At 34.9% G+C, this 11,108-nt stretch overlaps 1 pseudogene; it reads left to right on the top strand.

Moving 5' to 3' along the window:
• Positions 1-8,850: 8,850 nt before the first annotated feature.
• LOC145168663 (amino acid transporter AVT6E pseudogene) lies at positions 8,851-10,887 on the top strand (annotated as a pseudogene).
• The last annotated feature ends 221 nt before the right edge of the window (positions 10,888-11,108 follow it).

Below are 11,108 nucleotides of genomic sequence, written 5' to 3'. Positions count from 1 at the left end.
TTAATGGACATTATTAAAGTGTGACCTTTGGTTTTCCATAACTTGAGGACAAGTTATGGACTCCATTAAAACACTTATGATCATGAATTAAACTACCAAGTAGGTTACAAACAATTCCTATGATCATCTAATCTTCATAAGTTCAAGAACATGAATATGAACATTTCAAGAATCATAAATTACTCTTAAAACTTGTAATTTTTTGATAATTGCCATTGTAAACGGATTAGCATAAACATTACACCATCTAAAACGAGTTTTAAAGCACCAAAACAGTTTAGGGTAATGTTTCTAGTCCATTTCCAGCAACAAAAGTCGAAAATCTGCTGTCAGGGCCTCCTACTCGTCGAGTGCATGAACCTACTCGACGAGTAGGATGAATTTTCACTTGGACTCGTCGAGTCCCCCCATGGACTCGGCGGGTCCAGTCGTAAGACAGCAAGTAGTTTCGATTTTTTAACACATTTTTGCACAAATAACAAACAAACAAGCCTAGGCTCTGATACCACTGAAGGGTTTTGAGCATTCTAACACTTCCTAAGTGTAAATGCAACCCTAATAAACCTTAGATCTATGTTTGTCTAAAATTCATGCAAGATGATTTCCAAGGTTCATGATCCTATCTAGCATACATGGGGAACATTTTAACTTAAATGTAAGATAGAATAACATACCTTGTTGTTGATTTTGATTCCTTGAAAGCTTGTGAGCCTAGCACCCCAAGTGTGATGCCTCAAATGCTTCACACAACACCAAATGCTATGGAGTAAACTTGGAGAGAATGTATAACACACTAAAATCGGCTCTAGCCCTCTTGTTCTACTTAGTGTAGCCGATTTTGGGAGATGTCACATGGTTTATATAGTGTGTTGCATTAGGTAAACCCTAATGTAACATGACTCTTCATTTCCATGATCCATGGATTAACTCCATGGAGCATCCTATGGGTGGAACCCAACTTGATAATCCATGGAGCCTCTTAACCCACTATATAAGTTATGGATGATTTACATAATCAACCCATATATTTAATTAGTTATCTTTTGATCACTTACTTAATTCTAAATTAATTCTTGATCAAACTAATTAAATAATATTATTAATATATTAGAACTTATAATATATTAATAAACCATAAGTGTTATTTCTCTCATTTAGTTTATCCAATGCATGGTGCCATGCAACCCAAATGGACCATGCCGGGTCGGGTCAAGTACATACCAGAAATAGTTATGGACTTAGACACCTTATCCAACAGCTATGACTTGTACTCGTCTTGATGTGGCTTTTTCCTTGAGCATGGTCAGCAGATATCAGGGGAATCCTGGCAATGCTCACTGGATTGAGGTAAAGAAACATTCTCAAGTACATGCGGAGGACTAACGAATGGGTCCTTACCCTCGGTGGGAGTGATGACTTGAGATTATTGGGGTATAGTGATGCTAGCTTTCAGACTCATAGGGATAATTTCCGCTCTCAGTCAGGCTGGGTCTTTACCTTAAACGGAGGAGCAATTTCTTGGAAAAGTTCCAAGCAGGAGACAGTGGCTGATTCAACTTGCAAATCAGAGTATATAGCGGCAAGCGAGGCAGCGAAGGAGGCTATATGGCTAAAGAACTTCATTGGAGACCTTGGAGTTGTACCAGCTATAAAGGAGTCTATCGAGATTTTCTGTGATAGTGAAAGTGCAGTTGCCTTAGCAAAGGAACCAAGGGATCATGGGAGATCCTGACACATCGACAGAAAATACCATTTCATCATACATCAAATAGAAGAAGTACTCCTCGTGGCAAAGAGGGTATCGTCGGATGAGAACCCAGCAGATCCCCTCACGAAGGGACTGGGTAGGGTTAAGCATCTCCAGCATGCAAGGAGCATAGGTCTGAAAATGATATTAGTTTTAGTAGTTAGATAGCTTTGAAATGTGTAAAGTGTAATTGACATTTGATGATGAATAAGAGTTTTATTTATTTATGAGTAAAGTGTTGCTATCTTTTGTCAATCGTTTACTATCGTTTCATTTTGCATGTTTTGACTTCCAGAATAATTATGTTTGGTATATCATATTATTCGAATTCTCCACATTCGGTCATATGTTGGAAGTAGGTAAGAATCAAGACTATCGTGAGTTGGTTGTAGGGGTCTAAGATGTTGGACATGGCTACAACACTCATGAGTGCTCATAAGTTCTGAGTATTGGATTCAACCCACGCTCGCTAGTATCACTTCATGGAATTTATCTCGAGTGATCGCGAGACGGTAATATCATATAAGTCTTCAAACCTAGAGATATGACTTGTTGTCAATGAGTTGGTTATGCATTGATCGTACGTAAACGCATTGGTAACTCGATGTTATAAAACGTGCTTTTGTGTGTGATTCAACAAGTAGTAGAACAAGCATATGAGTCGAAGTTTATCTGTTCCTTCTTGGATTAGAAGCGATATCTGGGCCCCTCTATGATTTTGTGTTTACCCATGTACCGGGCCCGGTCAGAACTAAGTTGATGTGTTCAATTAAGTTCTATGTCAAACAAATCGGAAATCGAGAAACAAACTGCTGGACAATAAGTAAAGACATTGTTCCATGTATTTGTCCGGCTGATATCTAGAATAGAGGATTATATGATCACTTATCTTAAATGGCGTATCATCATCATCTCAGTTCCGAGAGACCTTGAAAGAGCTACGATTGCTGATCGGTTCCTGAAGTCATACTTGCAGTTATAGTTATTAGACTTATCCAAGTGGGAGACTGTTGGATAAGGTGTCTAAGTCCATAACTATTTCTGGTATGTACTTGACCCGGTTTGGCATGGTCCATTTGGGTTGCATGGCATCATGCATTTGGATAGACTAAAATGAGAGAAATAACACTTATGGTTTATTAATATATTATAAGTTCTAATATATTAATAATATTATTTAATTAGTATTGATCAAGAATTAATTTAGAATTAATTAAGTGATAAAAAAGGTGACTAGTTAAATATATGGGTTGATTGTGTAAATCATACATACTTGTATAGTGGGCTAAATGCTCCATGGATTATCAAGTTAGGCTAAGACCCATAGGATGCTCCATGGATGTTCCATGGGAGTTACAAACCCATGGGTCATGGAAATGAAGAGCCATGTTACATTAGGGTTTACATGGTGTAACCCTAATTGTAATACACTATATAAAGGATATGAAGCTCACCAAAATCGACTACTAGAGGAAAAAGAGAGGGCAAGCCGATTTCTAAGTGTGGGATTTTTCTTTCAAAGTTTATTCCAAAAGCATTTGGTGTTGTGTGAAACATTTGAGGCATCACACTTGGGGTGCGAGGCTCTCAAGGTTTTCAAGGAATCAAATCAACTACAAGGTATGTAATTCTAGCTAACTTTTATGTTAAAAGTTCCCCATGTATGCTAGATAGGATTAAGAACATTGGAAATCATATTTTGCATGTATCTTAGACAAACATAGATCCAAGGTTTCTAGGGTTGTATGTACACCTTAGGAGTGTTAGAATGCTCAAAACCCTTCAAAAACTTCATAATTGGTCCCTGTTATATCCCAAAATATGAAGCTTAGTCCCTAAGTTTAAAAAACCTCATAGATGGTCCCTATGGTTTTAAAACTTTTGATGTTTGGTCCTTATGCCTCACTCTGTTAGCTTTCTACCATTAAGTGAATGACATTTTTGTCATTTCAATACTCAAATGACCATTTATGATATTTTATCTTATTTTAAATAAAAAGAAAAAATGAAATTTAATATGTAAGGGGTCCCACCCCCCTCTCTCTCATCGTCTTTGACCTTCCTCCTTGAAGAAAATCAAACATACACACTCTCTTAAAATTGAACCCTCTACATATCCATCATCTTTGACATGAAAAAGAAATTAGGGTTCTTGAACCCATTGCATATCCCCAGAAAAAACCCCAAACACCATTTGAATCGATTACCTGTGTTGATTGGTGTAACAAAATTGTACGTTAAGAACAATAAATTATGGATGTAAGACATTTAACAGGTGGTGCTGGTTGTGGTGAAACTCCCAAATCACCATGACCACCATCGCCTTCAGGAGAAGACACGCCATGATTAGTGTTTCCATCATAAGTCTTCTGAAAGTCCATATCTGCTTTCAAATCGACATTTCCAACACTTAAAACCTCGTCTGTAATCGTGGTCGGAGAAAGCACCCTCCCGACACGAAGATCCTTGACTGAGACTCCACTTGTAACATGATCAACTATTAATCCCTAGGGTTCTTGCTTTGTTAGTGCGTATCTAGATTGCTAGTTTGAACGGAGTCGGGTCGAGCGTATCCGGATATGTGTCGGTGAACATAGATATGCGACTTGCTTAAGGTGAAAATGTCATCAGATATTGATTTATGGAAGATACTTATAAAAGATAATGGTGTATTTACTCACAAAAAACAATGAAAACATTATATAAAAAGCCAGCGACGGAAATCGATTTTTGGGTGTAACACCATCGAAAAACTAGATTTTATTGTAGCATCACCAGAACCTGAAAAATTGGGTGTGTTCCTTGCTAGAAATCGCAGAAGATGAGATAGGTGACCGAAGAGGGAGACGAGGGGTGAGGATGAAGGTTTGTTTGGATATTGGGTATGGATGAACACGATTTTAAAGATAGAACATATATGCAATTTTATTTATTTATTTTTAATATATATATATATATATATATATATATATATATATATATATATATATATATATATATATATTTGTAAATCTAGGTTTTATTGATTTACACCAGATCAGTTATTGTTGTTGTTGTTCTTCTTTTTTTGTAGATCTAGATTTAGGTGACTGGAGGTGAGGGGGTTCATCGGAGAAGATGAAACGGTTGGAGAGAGAGAGAGAGAGAGAGAGAGAGAGAGAGAGAGAGAGAGAGAGAGAGAGAGAGAGAGAGACCCCTTACATATTAAATTTTATTTTTTATTTTTATTTAAAATAAGAGAAAACCTCATAAATGGTCCATGGGATATTGAAATGACGAAAATGTCATTCACTTAACAGTAGAAAGTAGAAAGCTGACGGAGTGAGGCATAATGACCAAACATCTAAAGTTTTGAAACCACATGGACAATCTATGAGGTTTTTTAAACTTAGAGACTAAATTTCAGATTTCGGGATAACACAGAGACCATTTATGAAGTTTTTGTCATTTTTTTATTAATGTTTTTATTATTATTATTATTATTATTATTATTATTATTATTATTATTACATTTTTATTTAATATTTTAAGATTTAATTAATTGTTTATATTTTATTTATCATTTTTTTAGTTTAAACCTAAAATACACATGTTACATTAGGATAAGATTCATTTTTCTTTATCTTATTGCTAAGACCGGTAGGTGTGGGCAACCAGCGTTATTAGAAAAAAGACAAAAAAGAGGCGTTATAACATGTTATGGTGGTAACGGGGAATAACGCGCAGACTAATAACGTCTGATAACGGGAAAGGGGGGCGGTGTTCACGTGTTTTAACACCTAATAACGGGCGTTGCCCATACCCACCTCTCTAAAAGATGGGGTCTTTTGGATTGAAATATTTGTTGTTTAAAAAAATCTAAAAGGGAAACAAGTAGAGACCTTTTACGAGGTTCTTAATCATTGGATCATGAAGAGAAATTGTCGCCCTAACCATTGTTCATTGCTTTTGTTATGTAATTAGCTAGGAATCATTGTGTTTGAATGGCCCCTTAAGTTTGGGAGAGAGAGAAATAATATATATAGAAACATGTTAGGGATAATGTCTTTTAACCCAACAAACTTTGTCCAAATAGTTTAAATGGTTCCTTAAGATTTTTTTTTAGTCATTCACACCTAATTGTACCGGTTTAATACGTTAATATGCCACGTAACCAAACCATACACAATCATAATTTCTTTCACCTCCTCCGTCTTCTGCGGCCAATAGTGTTTACCTTTTGTTTCAAGTTAAATCAAAATCCTAGTCTTTAATCTTGGTGTAAATATTAAGCGATACTCAGTTTGGTTATTGGGGAAATTTAATCTTTTTCCCCTTTTCATTTTTCAATATTACACTCCTCTCATTAAATGATACCCGAAGCAAACCAAAGGGAATCCACCTGCTGATTTGACATCCGTTTGATGTTTAATTGCTGCAGGTAGAAGGGACAATTTATGACACGACACGAAAAAAATACACGACATGAAACGAAATTGGGATTTTCGAATTCGTGTTCGTGTCATCTTCGTGTTAAGTGTAAAAAACACGATGTCGTTTCTCGTCGCGTTTATATTCAAAATTAGACACGATTTACCATTTCTTTGTCGTTTTGTTGTGTTATATATGATTAAATATTAACTAGTTTTTAGTTTATGTTCTATTTGTCGTGTTGTGTCGTGTGTGTTGTTTTTTAATTCGTTCATTTTAATGTTAGTTAAAAAAACACGACATCGTGTCGTGTCGTGTTCGTGTTCGTGTTACCTAAAATCTTGTCATGTATTGTCAGACAAAAACACGAAACAATAACACGATTTGCCACCCCTAGCTGCAGGATACGGATCTAAGTAAGTTTTACTTCATTTTCATGTTTTTAGTACAACTAATTGTAAACAGTTGAAATTTAGGGTTTTTAAAGCTAAAAATGTTTGATCTTTTAGCTCATTTGAGCTGCGATCCGGTATAAGGTAATGGTTGAGCTAATTTTCATGGGTTCTTGTTTGGGCTTACTGAGTTATTCATTTAACCAAAAATTTCATACCTAAATCTTGTTGACTGTTTATGAAAATTCTAACTCGTGATTATGTTTAGTTGTTGAAATTTGGTTGCGAACTTGTAATCAATCTTACTGTTATATGTAAATTCAACTCGTGTCGTTGATCAAGCATGCATTTTAAGTAGTTATTTACTAAAGCTTGAGTTATCACAAGGTTTCCCAATGTATAATTGTATTAAGGGGGGTGTTTGGATAAATTAGATTATAGCTTATTAGCTTATTGCTTATTAGCTTATTTGCGGTGGGAATAAACACTAAGCAATAAGCAAGGAGGAGATGTTTATTGAAATCAGCTTATTTAGTTTATCCTTACCACAATAAGCTGATTTTTAATGATTCCTATCCAAACACTTAAACTTAACTTATTATGATGGAAATAAACAATACGCAATAAACACCCTATTTTTTTCTATATCCAAACACTCCCTAATTAAAGTTCCATTAGAGGACAACTCAAATGCCTAAATAGTTATCATATTTGATTTTTAAATTATAAACAATACTTAAATGTAACTTTTGTATATTTTTAAATTATAAACAATACTTAAATGTAACTTACTTAAATGTAACTTTTGTATATTTTTAAATTATAAACAATACTTAAATGTAACTTTTGTATGTTAGTGAAAGTTATTGAGCTATAAGTACAAGTTCTACATATATGTCGATGCATCTCATTCAACTTCAACCCCTCAATTTTGTATAATTCGTAACTCTTTTATTTTGTAAATATTATTTTCATCCACTCAGCTTTCTCTACTTTGTAAAATATATTTTCTACCCCTCTGGTTTTTAAAATGTTACTTTCACCCCCTCCCTCCCTCAACTTTAAACTTTATAAAATATCACTCTTACCACCTCTATTTTCTAAACTTTCCTGTTTATCCCACGTAATATATATAATTTGATTTTTTTAATAACTTTCGCTTGTTAACATAAAAAAAATATCTTTTGTTATGGATGTGTTTGTATAAATTAAAGGTGATCAACGTTTGGATGTATTCAAATTCGAGTTTGTCTACGTTCCGACTTAATTTATTTTATTATTTTATTATCTTTTATGTCTTGGTGTTTATTTTTATGTATACTTCCTATATATGAGTCAGATCATATATAATACATTTTTTATTATTTAAAATTTCATTTGTTAATTAAAGAGAAAAATCTACATTGTGGCTGCCTCGATGTGCGGTCGGACAAATTATGGTATATGTATTACAATGCAAGTCGGGCCAAAATGATTATAAATAACGATAAGAAAGTTAATTTACAAAAAAAAAAAAAAAAAAAAATCAAATACGTGTTATAATTGTCCTATCTAGGATTGTCATACATATTCCAAAAATCAATTTTTTTTTCTTTTTAAAATTTTTTTTTTACAATGTTGGGATGAAGGAGACGGAAGTCAAAAGAGGTTTATTCTTTTTTCCTTTAGGCTTCGAGCCTTGGACTTGTGTTTGCTGTTGCTGAGAATCACAAAAGCACCAACTTACAATTTGTGTTTTCTTTAATTTAAAATCAATTTCGTATTGTACCCCATTATCCCATGATAAGTCTAACACGGTGCCCCACTTTTCTTATGTAAAGATCTTAGTCCATATATCATCGTGGGCATTTTCTTACTAAACCAATATAAACCTTACATTTCATGTACAAAGTTGGAGATCACTGGGACACCTGCCCCTATAGGTGGAGAAGAAGCATAAACATGGTGTGAGTTTATTTGTAATTTTCTTTATTTTTTTATTAAAAAAACCACATCATTAGGTGTAAATATATACAAATAGTTATATGACATATTAAACCTATCGTATTAGGTTAGGTTATGGTGACTAAATAAAAAGGTCATGACCCACTTTTTTCTATAGTTATATGCAAGAAAAAAACTTAAACGACCATTTAAACCATTTCGAAAAAAATTGTTGGGTTGAAATAATATTATCCCAAACATAAAATAATATATTGGGTCAATATAAAAGAGGAGGTTGGGTCGGGCTCAAGGAACCATGACCCAAATAGTTTTATGCAAGTCAAAATGTCAACCATACGAATTGTCCAATTGCAGAGTATATCTCCTGAAAATTCCCCTTTTCATTCCTCTGTTTTCTCCCTCTTGACTCATTGGACATAATACAGGCATCGTGATTGACCCCTAAGATCTAGTACTCTCTTATGAATTATGATCCTTCCATTTATTCCAAAACCGTCAAATATGATCACGATCCTCAATCTTCTCGGTACGAAATCATCAATCTTGTAAGGATCTATGTATCTTGACACCATTTACGTACATGGATTTCAAAGTTGTTTGCTTTTTCCATGTTTTTGTGTAACTAGATAGATACATTCTACATTCCCATTTGAAGGAAACATGGAAAGTGGTTATGCGCCCGTTCCCAAAGAATCTTTTGTCGAATTGCAATTACAAGACAATCAAATTTACGGATCTCAAAACCCTACATTTTCCGAAAACAATACTTACCCCGAATTCATCCATGATGAGGATGGAGAAGGGTTTGTAACACATCGAATTGATTACTTGGAAACCGGTGTTCTTGATGACGACATCGATATCGATTACGATACCTCACACCTTACAGAAAAATCCTCAAATTCTGGGGTCTACGGCGCCGTATTTAATCTAACCACAACTGTAATCGGCGCCGGAATCATGGCATTACCCGCCACCATGAAAGTTCTTGGTTTGGTTGTCGGAGTTATTTTGATTTTCGTAATGGGTATCCTCTCAGAAATCAGCGTCGAATTACTCGTTCGATTCACTGTTCAATGCAAAGCTCTGTCTTATGGAGAAGTCGTTGAACAAGCATTAGGTAAACCAGCTAAAATCTTGTCAGAAATCTGTATCATTCTCAACAACGCTGGCGTTCTAGTCGTTTATCTAATCATCATGGGCGACGTAATGTCGGGTTCCCAAAATCACGTCGGAGTTTTCGATCAATGGTTAGGCGAAGGCTTCTGGGATCACAGAAAGCTACTCATTTTAATCGTTTTAATCCTTTTTCTCGCACCCCTTTGCGTATTAGACAGAATCGATTCATTAAGCCTAACTTCAGCTGCTTCAGTAGCATTAGCAGTCGTCTTTGTAGTCGTTGCTTTTGGTGTCGCGTTTATCAAACTCGTTAGAGGCGAAATCGAACCTCCAAGATTGACACCCGATTTTGGATCAAAAAAAGCAATTCTTGATTTACTAGTTGTGATTCCAATCATGTCAAATGCATTCGTTTGCCACTTCAATTTACAACCCATTTACAACGAACTTGAAGGACGTTCACCTCAAAAGATGAATAGAATTGGTCGAATCACAACAGTGCTCTGTATATTAGTCTACTGTTCAACCGCCATTTCAGGGTACCTTCTCTTCGGAATCGAGACAGAATCAGATGTTCTTACGAATTTTGATAAACCACTTGGGAAAGAATTCAGTAACGCTATAAATTACATAGTTCGTGTTGGATATATTCTTCATTTGGTTCTTGTTTTTCCGGTGATACATTTTTCTTTGAGACAAACAGTGGATGCATTAGCTTTTGAAGGGTCAGCTCCTTTACATGAAAGTAGAAAAAGGTGTTTGGGTTTGACATTTACACTTTTGGCCCTTATATTTTTAGGGTCTACTTCGATTCCAAGTATTTGGACAGCGTTTAAGTTTACAGGGGCAACGACAGCTGTCTCTTTGGGGTATACTTTTCCTGCTCTTATTGCTCTTAAATTAGGTGGTCAAGGGCAAGGGTTGACCAACAGGGAAAGGGTTTTTTCATGGTTGATGTTGTGCTTTGCGATTATGGTTAGTGTTGTTGGAGTTGTGACTAATATTTATAGCATGCAAAGCGATTCTGATTGAGTGGTTTTTGGAGAAATTAAGGTTAACACTTGTGATGATGCTGGATTTTGCTTCTAGAAGGATGATTTTTGGGCGGGAAAAGGTTGATTATGTCATGGATTAAGGAAATTTAATCATCTCTGGTTACTCAAGACCCCCATTTTTTCTGGGGTTATTGTAAGCTTGTAATACATGATAGTTGCTAATCATAATACATAAATTCAGTATTTTTATGCTTCTGTAATTGTATTTTGATTTTGTATTTGAGGTTAGAAAAGATTTTAAGTTATTTTTTTGTTGTAGACTGAAATGAGTTCTTAATTTTGCTGGCGTAGGCCTTGTGGATATTAGGAATTTAGGACCCCAAAAGGTTTTCATGATATGTTCTTAAAAGACGTTTAGAATATTTTTAAAAGTCTGTGTTGAGTATCTGATTTACTACTTATAAAATGGGTTTGAGCTCTTTGTTATGGGCTGGTTGTGTT

Source organism: Lactuca virosa, chromosome 4 (genome assembly GCF_052849685.1).
Source record: "Lactuca virosa cultivar CGN04683 chromosome 4, Lactuca_virosa_CGN04683_v6, whole genome shotgun sequence".
NCBI classification, from domain to species: domain Eukaryota; kingdom Viridiplantae; phylum Streptophyta; class Magnoliopsida; order Asterales; family Asteraceae; genus Lactuca; species Lactuca virosa.
This window is presented reverse-complemented; position numbering and strand designations above follow the sequence as displayed.